The 13,130-nt window shown below is 38.6% G+C and overlaps 2 protein-coding genes across 3 annotated transcripts in view; both read left to right on the top strand.

Moving 5' to 3' along the window:
- Positions 1-13,130, top strand: part of Tmtc2 (Transmembrane O-mannosyltransferase targeting cadherins 2) — a 202,017-nt gene that overhangs the window by 8,902 nt on the left and 179,985 nt on the right. The window lies entirely within an intron of this gene.
- Positions 1-13,130, top strand: part of LOC138937483 (protein dpy-30 homolog) — a 95,791-nt gene that overhangs the window by 81,373 nt on the left and 1,288 nt on the right. The window lies entirely within an intron of this gene.

The following is a 13,130-nucleotide window of genomic DNA, read 5'->3' as shown; positions in this document are numbered from 1 at the left end:
GGAGAAAGGTGCGACGCGAGCGCGAGACAATAAAAATGTTAATACATAAATAATTTTTAATTGCAAAACATTTATCGTGTCGTGTACATTGCTATCGTTTAAGTCAACGGAGGACTGAAAAAATTCACTCCTCTCTAAGCAATTATGGTAAAAAAATAATTTTTGGGACTTTATTTAAATAAATCAGGTCGCTAAATATATATAATTTCCTTAATATAAATAAATTTTAGATTATTTCTCCACATATTACACACATATAAACTCTATTCTGAGATTTCCAACCAGAGAATATGATAATTTCTCATAAATGTGTAATATTATCTTATGAAATAATTTGTAATCACAGTTAATTTTACAACGCTGTTTCTTATAACTGCACTTTCGAAGAAAATACGTAAAAGAATATTTTGAGAATTTATATGTCAGTATGCGCTTCGCGAGGATGAAGGAAGGACATTCGCGAGCTTGGGATTTAACCCGGAGCGAGTTTTCACCGTCAGCTTTTACGGATAAACGATGCACATTATACACTGCTGTGTTTATATGTATAAAAAAAAACGTACGAATATTTTTAAATGATCTGTTTTGAAAGGAATAAGATTTTTTATAAAGATCCTTGCGATGCGATTCTTTCGTCAATTTTCATGCTCAGCTTAAATACAAGAAGAGATAATACATGACTATTATAATAGATCAAATAACATGTGAAAAATTTTCGTAGTTCGATATAAGTAGCTTTTGATATAAACATAAAAATTAATGGTTTTAAATTTATTACATTTACTAACATATTTATAATAATACAGAAGTAGTTTATAAAATTAAAAATATTTACAATTTTTTGGAAAAAGAGAAAATGTGATATTGAAAGCACTCTGGATGAGATTCAATATTCAATTATAAATCCGATCGGTTGAATCAGAAGAAACTTTCCGTCGAAACATAACACGATTTTTTCTTCTACCAGAAACACAAGATACTAATAATATAGCTTTCGCAGGGGAAACAATAATTGTTAAAGCCCCGTACCATTGAAGGCACTGTTCGTCCCATTCGAGTACTACACGCAACGTACTATAGTCCGTTATCCGTGTATAGGTATAGTGAATCCGGAGAAGTGTGAAGAGTGAAGGGGAAGGGAGATGGGGCTGAAAATGGGGAGGAAATGTTTGCGGAGGTGTGCACTTGTACGTTTAATCGGCTCATTACCTGCGTCCCGAAGTCAGGTAAACCGCCGCGGCACGCACGCACGCACGCACGCTCGAATGCAAAATTTTAACTACTCGATTATTGTTGTACGGTAATGCGTGTACGCTCGTCGTACGCCGCCTTTGCTCTCAACGCCGCGCCTCGAATTAGTCCGATTAGTGAACGAGCGATGTAAGCATAATGCAATAGCATCGACTACGAATGCGACTACGAATGGAAGAATACATTTAATCGGCCGTACACGCACGCGATTATGGGTTATATTGTGTGTGTGTGTGTGTGTGTGTGTGTGTATATATTACAATGTCGACATTAACGCCACAACTCCCGGTAATTAGGATCTCTGAAAATACACATTATTCTTTCTAAAAAATTTAATTTGGACAGAATTAATTCGCCTCCAGAATACGCAATATTTGAAAAAATACAATCAAATTGACCTAATATATCGATTTGTATTAATTTCACAGTCTCTAACTGATATTACGATTGCATATATGCGAAGAAATGATATGCATATTTATCTTAATTATGCTGTTAGAAAAAATATTGATTTATATCTTTTGAATATTAATGCAACATTGATTAGTTTCCAAAATTTCCAAATCATAGTAATAATCTTAAATTTATTATTTTCTAATAATAGAAAATTTGTATTATTTTTCTTGATTACTTTTAAAAAAGATTTATTTGATGAAACAGTGCATCTCTATTGAATGTGGTTTAATATGTTAAGATTTGCATCCAATCCTTTGTTATGTCCTTTATAAATATCCTTCGTTTTGCATAATTTTACGCTACGTTTTACTTTTATAAGAAGCTTACGCGACAGCATCTCCGTCGAAATAATCGATAGTGACAAAAAGAGATGTGATGAAAAATATCGTATCACTGAGGTGATTCGCACAAATGGACGCGATAGTTGGCGCGATTCTGTGCGAAGTTATCGATAATAATCGTGGCGATGATTCCACGCGCCAGATGGTATCTGCATCTGCTTTTTTTTGCGCCATCAACGCTCGTCCATGAATTGAAACGGATCAACGAGTAGCACGCATGGCCATTTTTATGCTCGTCCGCAAAAAGCGACGCGCAGTGAAACGGATTTCTGGCACGGCTGTATAGGTCGCGATAACGCGCACAACGATTTGTTCATTTCGCGTAGTATTTTACACGATAAATGCGCGTAACGCGGAGAGAAATTTGCTTTACGCACGAGATACTTGTCGGAAACTTATCCTGTAAATTGGCGTGAACGTTAAAACGGAAAGATTAACGAGCAATGTAAATTTTACTGTAGATATCTGCTGTTGAATCAGTTCAACTGGAAATTGAACAAACTTTAACGGGAAATATTTATAGAAAATATAAGACAATGTTTCACAAAAATTCGTATTTTTTACACGCGTTTCACATTTTTTATATAAAATCTAGCAGCGTTAAATAATAATTTTTCATTATAATCTTATTCTTTCTTCCTTCCTAATGTAAAACTACAATACAATTGCGAATTTGTGCGAAACAAACAACTAATACAACATTCATCCTTCCGATTAAACTTTAAATAGAGTTTGATTGAATTTCAACAGACAATACGGTCTCGTTATTTGACAGCTAGAAGAAGCTCAGCTCGCTAATTTATACTTAAGCAAAAACCAATTTCAAATTGCTCAAAGAATTTATTATTAAAATTATTTAGTCGGCTGTCCTCTGAATAAAAGTTTCCGCGCCACTCTTTCGATAAGCTTAAAAACTACGAGAAGCAGGACGCAAGTTTCTCTGCGCGCTCTTTGAAATTAGTTCAAAGAGATACATTCAACGCTTTCACGAGACAGTATTTATCTTCGCAACTGTGCTCACCCCCTATCCAAAGAGACTCATGTTAATCACTCGTCGCGCGACATTTCTCTCTCTCTCTCTCTCACTCTCGTGTTTTACATCGCGCAAATACTCTTCATTCCTATCCGCGATGAACTACGTTCCTTACCGTGATAACGGTCGTGCCGGCAATAACGAAGATAAACAGCAGATTCTTTCTTATCGTCTCGCGGCATAAGGGTCCTTTGCGAGAGACAACAATGTTTCGCCATTCAGTCGGTAGCGAAACCTCACAACCTTCTCTCCTTTTCTCCTCTTCTCTCGTCCATCCACCGCTTTTCCATCATTTCTCCTCCCGGATTTCCCTACGTTTTCCTTTGTCTCTTCGTCTCGCTGCCGAAATCCCGCCAACTCCTTGCGAGTTCTCTCCAGAAACTGGAGAGCTGCCTCGAGATATCGCGGCGCAATAGTTGGAAAAGGATAGGGAATTTGCAGGCAGGACGCGAAGAGACGCGTCGTAGCGGGAGATCTCGAAGGGAGTCAAGCGGAATGGCAAATCCCGAAACAAACGGTGCACAGTCTTTGCGAATCGAGCGAGCTTAGCAGTGGATTATCTTCGGCGTGTGTATAGGTATACGGAGCACGACATGGAGAGACAGACAGAGAAAGAGAGAGAGAGAGAGAGAGAGAGAGAGAGAGAGAGAGAGAGACAGAGAAACACGGTGAACTTTGCCCGGATGCTGGGTAGCGTACGCGTAACTAGAGCTCGAAACCGTGTTTCCCGGCGGTTTATACGTCGTGCATTCTCCTCGCCAAGGACGACGCTGCCGCGATCGACGCCGAGATATACTCCTCGTTTGTCGGAAAAATTGAAACGAATCCACTGTTGGCGGACTTTTAAGTGAATTTTTGAAACATGCATGAAAAATAGTGGTTTTCTGGATCATTATGGTCATTGAGAGAAATTAATTCAACGCTATTTTTTTGAAATATTATTACATAGTTAACTCAGTTATCAAATTATATTCACGGTTCATTTTTAAAGTATTATATTATTATATATTTTTTTTTATCATATATAATTATTATATAATACATATTATATTATATATTATTGGTATTATTATGTAATACTGTGTAATATGCTTTATTAGAAATGCAGTTTCTTTTTGCGACAGATTTTAATTTCACAAACGGCCACCATCGAAAGTGAAACGTCCAGATCGATATCCATAAATAGAGTAGAGAAATGCAACCTGCGGCACATGCCGGCACCGTTGTTGTTGTTGCGAGTTCGTCGTTGTCGTAATCAAATTAGTCCGGCTGAATCGAAGAGAGGAAAAGGGAGGGGTTGGGAGGGGGACAAGTTGCGAAGCGGAGCATCCGAAAATTACGACGCTATGGAAATGCATCGCCTGAATACGATTTCACGTGCAACAGCAAATGATTTATTTTACATGACATTTCGCAGCACAATCGATTGCATATCAACGATTGCAAATAATGTCGCTTTATTCAAACATAAACGGCATCTTTTCCACGGTCGCGCAATTTTTGCTCCAATTTCTATGTTGACGCGAAACATTTGAGTTATCGTTAAAATCCGATAAACGCACAATGCACAGCGATTTCATTCTTCCGATTAATTACTGTCGAACGTAAAATTCGGCAGAGGAAAACTTAAATAAACTGCACGGTGACGTTGCACGCGATGTAAATTGTTAATAATGCAACGACGCCGATCTGACCCATATTCGTGGGATTATGATGCACATTATAAAAATAAAATTTACGGAGCGTCAAATATTAAAGCGATATAGAATGTGAAAAGCAATGGATAAAAACGATGGTAATGGGTAAATCGATGGTATTTTATCAACATATAAAATAATATTTGATCAATTCTACATTAAATTCAACAATCTAAACTACTCGTTCGATTATTGCCGTAATAAAGCAGATTAATCGAATATATACAAGAATAATAATAATCCATTTTCTCCACGTTTAAATCTTGCACAAACTCTCATACAAGATGCTTTGTATGTAGCGAAATAATCTACCGTAAAATTAATAACTTGATCAGATTTAACAGATATAAGCCTCCATGGAGAGCATACTCGAGAGTACGTTTTACTTTTCACGGAAAATGGAATTTTTCTAAGCGGCTCGTATTAAACCTTTATTACGCCGTGTTACACCTTTACGACGTGAATTTCAGTATTCTTACAACAGCTGGCAGCGGGCGGGAAATAAATGTACATAGCCTCTCGATTATATCGCACGAACCATCTAATAGTTTCTCATAGCAGGAAGAACTCTCCCGGAATACTCTGCCGAGAGATTTTTAAGATGTCTGCCGGAAGGGTGGGGCGGAATGTTTGCGGTAAAATTAGAGCGCCGTTCGTGCCACGAAAGTACAACGGAAAATGGTCGCTCTTGGAATTCTTCGGATTAGAAAACGACTAGAGCGAAAGATAGGGAGGATATCGCCCCGTGAAACGCTATACGGCGTGGTGATTTCGTGGCATTAGGAGTCGCCAGCGGCGTTTTCACGCGACACCGGCACCGCTGCAAAACCGTGGGACAAAAGTAGGACGCCCGATAATGGAGGTCCTTTTCTACCTCCGCATTCTGGGCTCCCATCACCTCCTTCCTCCCCGCATTCTGCTGCTCTCCGCCAAGTCCTTTCACGACCAAGACACCCGGTGGATGCGAAATCGATGCCGGTGCCGGGACGTGTTCGCGCAAAAAACCCGTCCTCGGGCCACCTTATAACCCGGTGTCGTCCAAGTGAGACTGCAGTCGGGAAGAACATTACGGGCGACATAGAAGGTGTTTGTGTGGGACAGTGGTTCACAAATTCGAAAGATGCGCGATCGATCACAGATAGCTAATCGTCAATCAAATATATTTTCAACGACGCGCATAGCCATTTTTTACAAATATTTAGGAAAAGAATTTTTTCCTTTTCTATACGCGATGTAATTTTCTGTAAAAGATAAATTTTTAAGCGCAGTGAGAGAGAAAGAGAAAATAATAATTGTCTATTTAAATTAGGTGCAGATTATAGAATAGCAGGTTGCGTTTGCGGGATGATATAAATCGCTAATGCTCCGTTGGTAGGATGTTTAATACAGGGTATTAGAGGGACGTCTGGGAACGCCAAAGCCCTCATTCGGGCTTTAAGCGACCTTCTTCGGGGATTACCTAAAAAGAGATATATATGGGATGACGCGAGCAAGCTGCTTCTTATCGACAGATAAGATCCCTACCGACCTTCATTACTCTTACTGACGCGAATCACGCGGATATGTTCGCACGTTCGCGAACTGCCCGTATGAGCTAATGACCGATGCTTAATAAATGCCTCGCGAGATAATCGATATTGTAATTGCCGAAGTTTTTTTTTTTTTTTTTTTTTTTTTAAATTACACGATTGTAGAGAGACGAAATAACAGCAAGAGATTTTCAATTAAATAATATAAATAATGAAAGATTTTTAAGACTCTATATATATACGAGAAAGAGACAAAAGAAAGTGATACTAATACATCCTTTATAAATTTGTTGCTGTAAAAAAAAGAGAGACAAAGAGAGAGAGAGAGAGAGATCATGAATTATTAATACTAATAAGTGTGTTCTTAGTGTCCGTAAAATTGTGTATCGTACATTATTTATTATAAATTCTATTTGGGTGTATTGATTATTTATTATGTATTAGCCTTATATGGTACATATTTTACTGTTTAATTATATTTAATTTTATTGTTCTGTAAGCCGCAATAAAATTAGACCAACTACCTCATTACACGATCGACGGAATATTACGTTAACAATCTCTCGCCGGGATTTACCATCCGAAACTTCGTTAAGGTTAATGATCTAAATCTAAGAGATCTTCTCTATGCTCATTAATCCCTTCTCTAACGCGTTGTTCCCCGTCGTGTTGATTCGTCTTTGGAGGAAATTCTCATTATGATAAACTTAATCAATTAAGACTCGATCATATCAGCGTTGCGATTATCATTAGCAATACGCATTTAATTAATATTATTATATATTGTTAATGTTTAGCAATATGTAACGCGATCATTTAAAACCGCTTTAACCGAAAATTTAAAACAGATTTAAATTGCAAAATTTTAGTTTTAAAAGAGAACAACACAAGATTTAAAAACATATAATTCAAATAAAAATAATTCGTTTCATCTTGATAATAATGTTATATGAGTTGAGAAATAACTCTGTGTGTGTATCGTTTTAGTTCAATAAAAATAGCTGGAATGTGCACTTGGTAGTCTTGATTTTTACATAAACGTAACGTAAATTTATGATTTTTATTATTCTTCGTCATAAAGTTTCAATCCAAAAAGTATTAAAAGCACTCTGCAAAGTTTGAATTAAAGTCCATAGTATTGTACCATGTTTCTCCCATAGTTTTTCCGCAGTTTGTTTATGAAGAGCAAAACGTGCCTCGTGTGAAATCCGCGGAGATCTGAAATTATCTTGTTTTATGTACGCGTGTGTATACGTTGCCTGTTCTCGAGAGACTAGGATTTCACGAGTATCGAGTTTTCCAATAAATCCGTATGTCGTTGCCACGGGTGCCGTTTCGTATAATATTTGCATGGTATCATTGTTTACGGTCACGGCACGCGTTACTCATGTGCAACTCGCGCAATTTCATGCGCTACTTACGCGCAACACCATGCGTTACTATTCACCGTCGTGGGAATTGAAGAGGTTCATGGGAGAGAGAGAAAATTTCTTTAAAAAATGTCTCCAGATTTTCTGTAGTTTTATTTCACACTTCAAATACTTCATTTTCCAGTTATTGAGTTACGAATGTGGAACAAGTACACATTGAAATTAAAAAAAAAAAAAATTGCGTCCAAACGAATGTAAGGTTTACGCGATTGACACACTCGATCTAAGTTGATTTACTCAAAGGGATGTAGATTGAAACTTAGAAACTTATTTCCACGTACATAACTTCCCTTTTCCTAAATTCTAAGAGAAAGAAAATTTTAAGTTTAATGATTAATTAGAGAACTCACCGTCTGTGTGTCATATCGCGAAGAATGTTGTACCGTATCTCTATCTATATTAATTTAAATTCGCGCACTACTTCTTATGTGTCATCCTTTAAAGGACACGATTAAACGCAGTGCATCTCTATAGCCGTATGCAAAAGCAATAGTGTGCGCGTTTAGAGCATGACTGGTGGGAAATTACACGGAATTAACACAGAGGATTGTTTGTAATAAAGATTAATAGCAGGCTTTGTAACGACCGCGTTTGATACTAGCGGCTCCCACCTCGTGCCTTTCTCTCTCTCTCTCTCTCTCTCTCTCTCTTACTCGCTCTCTAATAAATGTCTTTTCTCTCCCTCTGTCTTTCTCTCTCTTTCCACAACGTTGCGACGAATGTTGTTTGTGTAATCAACGGAACGAACAGAGCCCTCCCCCCTTCCTCTGCCGCGCCGTGCGAGGGTGGGACCCACCTACCGCTCCAGTAGCGTGTAATTTGTAATTCCGCACGCTGCATTATTTTCCGCTCTACCGCTTTCCCGCTCGCCGTTCCTCTCGCGCGCTGTCAACCCGCTCTCTGCCTCCCAGCGCTCTCTTTCACCCGCACTGATGGCCCGCGCCTCTCCTTGTCGAGACTTGCGCGCGCGCGCGCTAAATTACGGCTTCATTCGCGTTTCGCATGACAATCCGCCAGGCACTCCCGGAAATTGTGGAAATCAAATCAGTTGAGCGTGTACGGCGTTACGCCTGACGATTACTTCGAATCTCGCTTATTACCGTTTATAGAAAACGCTAGGCTCGCCAGAGCGAGGAAACGTATCTGTGCGTGGAAAAAAAAGAAAAACAGATATTGTATATTAAAAAAATTGTTCTCTCACAAAAGATACTACTAATAGCATTTGAATAAAAATACTGAAACCTGCTCATCTTTTTAATGAGATAACATATGAGTTACATTTTATTTTTTCGATTTTTTAAACATATGTATATACTTTTTACTCATCTTTCGGAAAATCGATAAAAATTTTTTTACGCTATGCGAAACGAGAAGCAGTGAGTTGGTCACAGCTATGTCAATAAACAACATTACGCAAACTAATGCACGCATACATATGCATGCAACCATACCACGATCACGGTATAGAGATATTCAATGATTATTCTCGGATATCCAAAGGTATCTCAAAATCTCTCTCTCCGGATATTCATTAATCGATAACCGCACTATAAGATATTCAAGAATTTTTAATATCAGTGCAGTATCTCTAATACACGGCATAAAATCGATTTCAATTTTGCAAGATAGAAATCGCGATGTATTCATGCGTTGCACATCCCTTGAATATCCGAGATGCGAGAGAAAATTACTGAAAACATCAAGTCTTCACGATCACCGAGATCGCTAATAACACGACTAATTCTGACTCTGCTTGGGCGAGTTCTCGCATCCATATGTATGCCCGGCATCGGCAATCTTCTTCGGCAAAAACTTCTCGCCCTGATACCGCCGTCGCGCGGCGCCGGCTTGCTCTGGCATTGATATTAATAATGTAATCGGCGGGGGTTGAGAATTAGGAACGATGTCACGTCGTCGCGTAGGTAGGTATAGGTAACGTTCTGCAGGCCGGTAAGTCTCGGTGCCCCGTCGACCCGTGGAGGCAAAGATAATTAAACCACGACCCCACGGCGTTCTATGCGACGAGGGTGCCGTCGTCGTCTCGGTTACCTGAGCGTTATCGTGCTCGGAATGAGAATCTTAAATGGAAAGGGGTTGTTGCGAGTTGCGGGCACGAGGACCGAAGCTGCGACGGCGTTAATAACGCCGAAGGTGTTTGCATTGCGAGTACAGTGCCCGAGATAACGTTGAGAATAATACAATCGATACAGTGTCGCGAAAGTTTCTCGTCGGAGAGTGCATTTGACGTACACGATTGCGCGATCAAATCCACCGTCGACATTAAAATTTATCTAGGACGGCGATTAACTGTCCCTAATAAATCGTCGGCGAAACGCGTGGGAAATCATCTGAAAAAATTTAATCTTCTTACGACGAAGTTAAATCCGACTTGGATCGAACGCAGATATTTAGACAGTCAAGACAAATATATTGTACTCTATATTGTTTTTACTGGAATTTGTTCTACATTTTTATTATATATAGTACATGTAAATGTTTTTCTAGGTCGCGTAACGGATAATAAGAAATAAAAAAGGAAACAGGTATTGTTTTCAAGTTTTTAATCTTTGTATAAATAGAAATAATATATGTAGAATATAAATAGAAGTAATAATAAATGTATAAATAGAAATAAAACTATTAATTGAAATATATATAGGAAAATTTTCCATCATTTTCACGCAATGTGTGTTGATTTAATCACATTTTATAAATTATTTTTTTACGCAAAATATATGCTCCAATATAGATTTTTATGAAACAGATTGACATTAAGTTTTATGTTGTATATTACACGATGCGGCACAGTAATTTTGGGAAAATGATACCATTACCATTAACGTTTTAGCGCGATTACATTTAGCGCGAAGTGCTCATTTATGTAACAATTTTTGTTATCATCCCGTTTTACGAAAACTTATGTATAGTTTATTTATATATGGTAGAGTCATCAAAAAGAATGTCGCGTGATACAAAAACAGTAACAATATATAGAAATTACATGGAAATTTTTGATAACGTCAAAATAGTATTAATAAGAACATATTGCGTCTATTAATATCACAAAATTTAACTTTATCGGATAAATATTCTGCAAAGACTAAAATTTAAATACCATTTTCCCCGTCCGTTCGAGTTTTGTATTCGATGTTACAATGGAACATCTGTGCGCGCACAGGCGTCATATTTTTCCCAACATTTTCTTATGAAATTTAGCCTCCCACATTTTTAACACTCGTACATTTCTTACGCGGTACGTTGCAGTGGTAAATTTCTTCGAGTCCCGCAGCTACATTATGGGGTATAATTTCTAGATATACCAGACGCGAGGGGAAGTATACTTTCATATACATACCACGCACCACCGCTTCCTCGCTACAGGGATACGACTCTGTGACTTACGAGTTGGAAACTTCCAACTTGCATCTATGCGCGGCCCGATAATTCACAATAATCGACGTTTACGACTCACGTAGCGCGCCGCGCGCCGGGTAATCAAAAACATTTCTTCCGAAAAGTATTATTTCATCAAACGAGAATGGTTAAATGAAATCAACATTTTCGCTTGCATATATTTTCGATTGCGTGATTCGTTATTTACAATATAATAATACGAAATAAGCAAACGATATCACGAACATTTATCTCATATCATCCTAAATTCCACGATCTCAAAATAAAACAATGCTACAGTATTTAATTTATTCATGTTGAAAATATACATAAAATTTTCTCTGCGATTCTTCTTTCGCAAAATTTTTCGTGTAAGCCAAATTTTATTTAAAAACTGTTACGTACGCCCGAATCATGATAGGGCATATGAGTACGGTCCTTTGCTAATATCGAATAGTCGCGAGATTTTTTTTCTCACCGAGACGTCGACGACGATACTTGATAGTTCCTATCAATGTCGAGTATTCTCGTTCCGAGAATACTCGAAATTGGACGCACATGAGGCACGCGCAGGCACGCGGTGAAACATGTTTCTCTCGAATATTCGCGACGGCGGCAACAGGGACGACGGGAGATACGCCACTTAAATTGCGCACGGTGTGTCACTTTGGCGTAGCGCGATGCGCTGCCTTTCCGACGTAAGGCGGCTTGTAAGAACCGTCGTCGGGCATTATTAACACCACCCACTCACCACACCGGCGCATCTGTCTCGAGAACTGCCTTTTACATGCGGCATTCGCATTCCCACATGTCGGTAGCGTATCTGTTGTGTGCGAAACGCGAAGCGATTTAGGCGAATGTCACACGAAAACGCATCTGCGTGCATATGGATGTGCACGCGCACGAGCAACCGCGTTAATGGCAACTCTGTCGGCGATGCAACTGCCGTAATTCTGAACGCTGTCTCATCTCCGTGGATTTTCCTTTCGTCTCCTATTGTCCCGTTTGTCTTTGACATTTATTTATGTGAAATAATCGTAATAACGATTGCAAAACTGTGCCAAGTTACGTCTACATTATCTTATAAAAACCCGCAGATTGCAAAGCAAATTTGTTCTTTAACGTTAAAGAGATGTCATTATAAATTATTCCTATTTCGATTTGGGATTACTTATTTTTTTATATATTTATAAAATAGTCGAAACACTGGAAGGAAAGAAAGAGAGAGAGAGAGAGAGAGATGAACAAGTTTGAATTATTCTTATGTATGGTTACAAATTCTAATTTACAGGGCAATTTTGCGCAATTTTAGAAAATGCGACGAAGTCATGCGTACCTAGCGCCGTTATTGCAGTTTGTCGTGCATGTGCGGCTGCATATGCACGATAAATATGCTTCACGTGATGATATAAATACTGTTCGGTATGATATGCAAACGCTCCGCGATGAATATGCTCGGTAATTACTAAACGCTAATTACGCTAAAATGATAATGACGCCGCTTATGCGGAAGTACGCCCGTGTTCGCCAAACTGTTCTATAATTTTACATGATAGGGTCCACCTAATATCCCGTTACCGCCGCTGCGACGAACACTAAAATTATTAATAATAATAACGCGCTCGCGCGGATATCGATTTATTTGCGCCTCAAATTACCGCATCGGACTATCTCATCGACTCAGTCTCCGCCGATAACGCTCGTCCTTATTATCGCCGGATAGATTTTCAGCTTCTTTTAATCCGCTTTCCTCTCCGTGGAAGATTTATTTCGTTTCAGATACGGGCGCCGCTCTTAGATATAGATATATCGCTCGGATATATGCGGCCGACGAATGGAGTCGATAGATTTTGATTACGAGTACCTTGTCGCATATAAAGAGGTTCGAAGCTCCTCATCTATTTCTTGATCGTGTAATCCGAACACTATTTCCTTAAGAGTATTTTCATGACATTTAGTTTGTATAATTGATGTAAAATCTATACAAGTATGCTAATCTC

The sequence above is a fragment of the Polyergus mexicanus genome, unplaced genomic scaffold (genome assembly GCF_030449975.1).
Source record: "Polyergus mexicanus isolate NDT 795.1 unplaced genomic scaffold, iyPolMexi1.0 SCAF_11, whole genome shotgun sequence".
NCBI lineage: Eukaryota > Metazoa > Arthropoda > Insecta > Hymenoptera > Formicidae > Polyergus > Polyergus mexicanus.
This window is presented reverse-complemented; position numbering and strand designations above follow the sequence as displayed.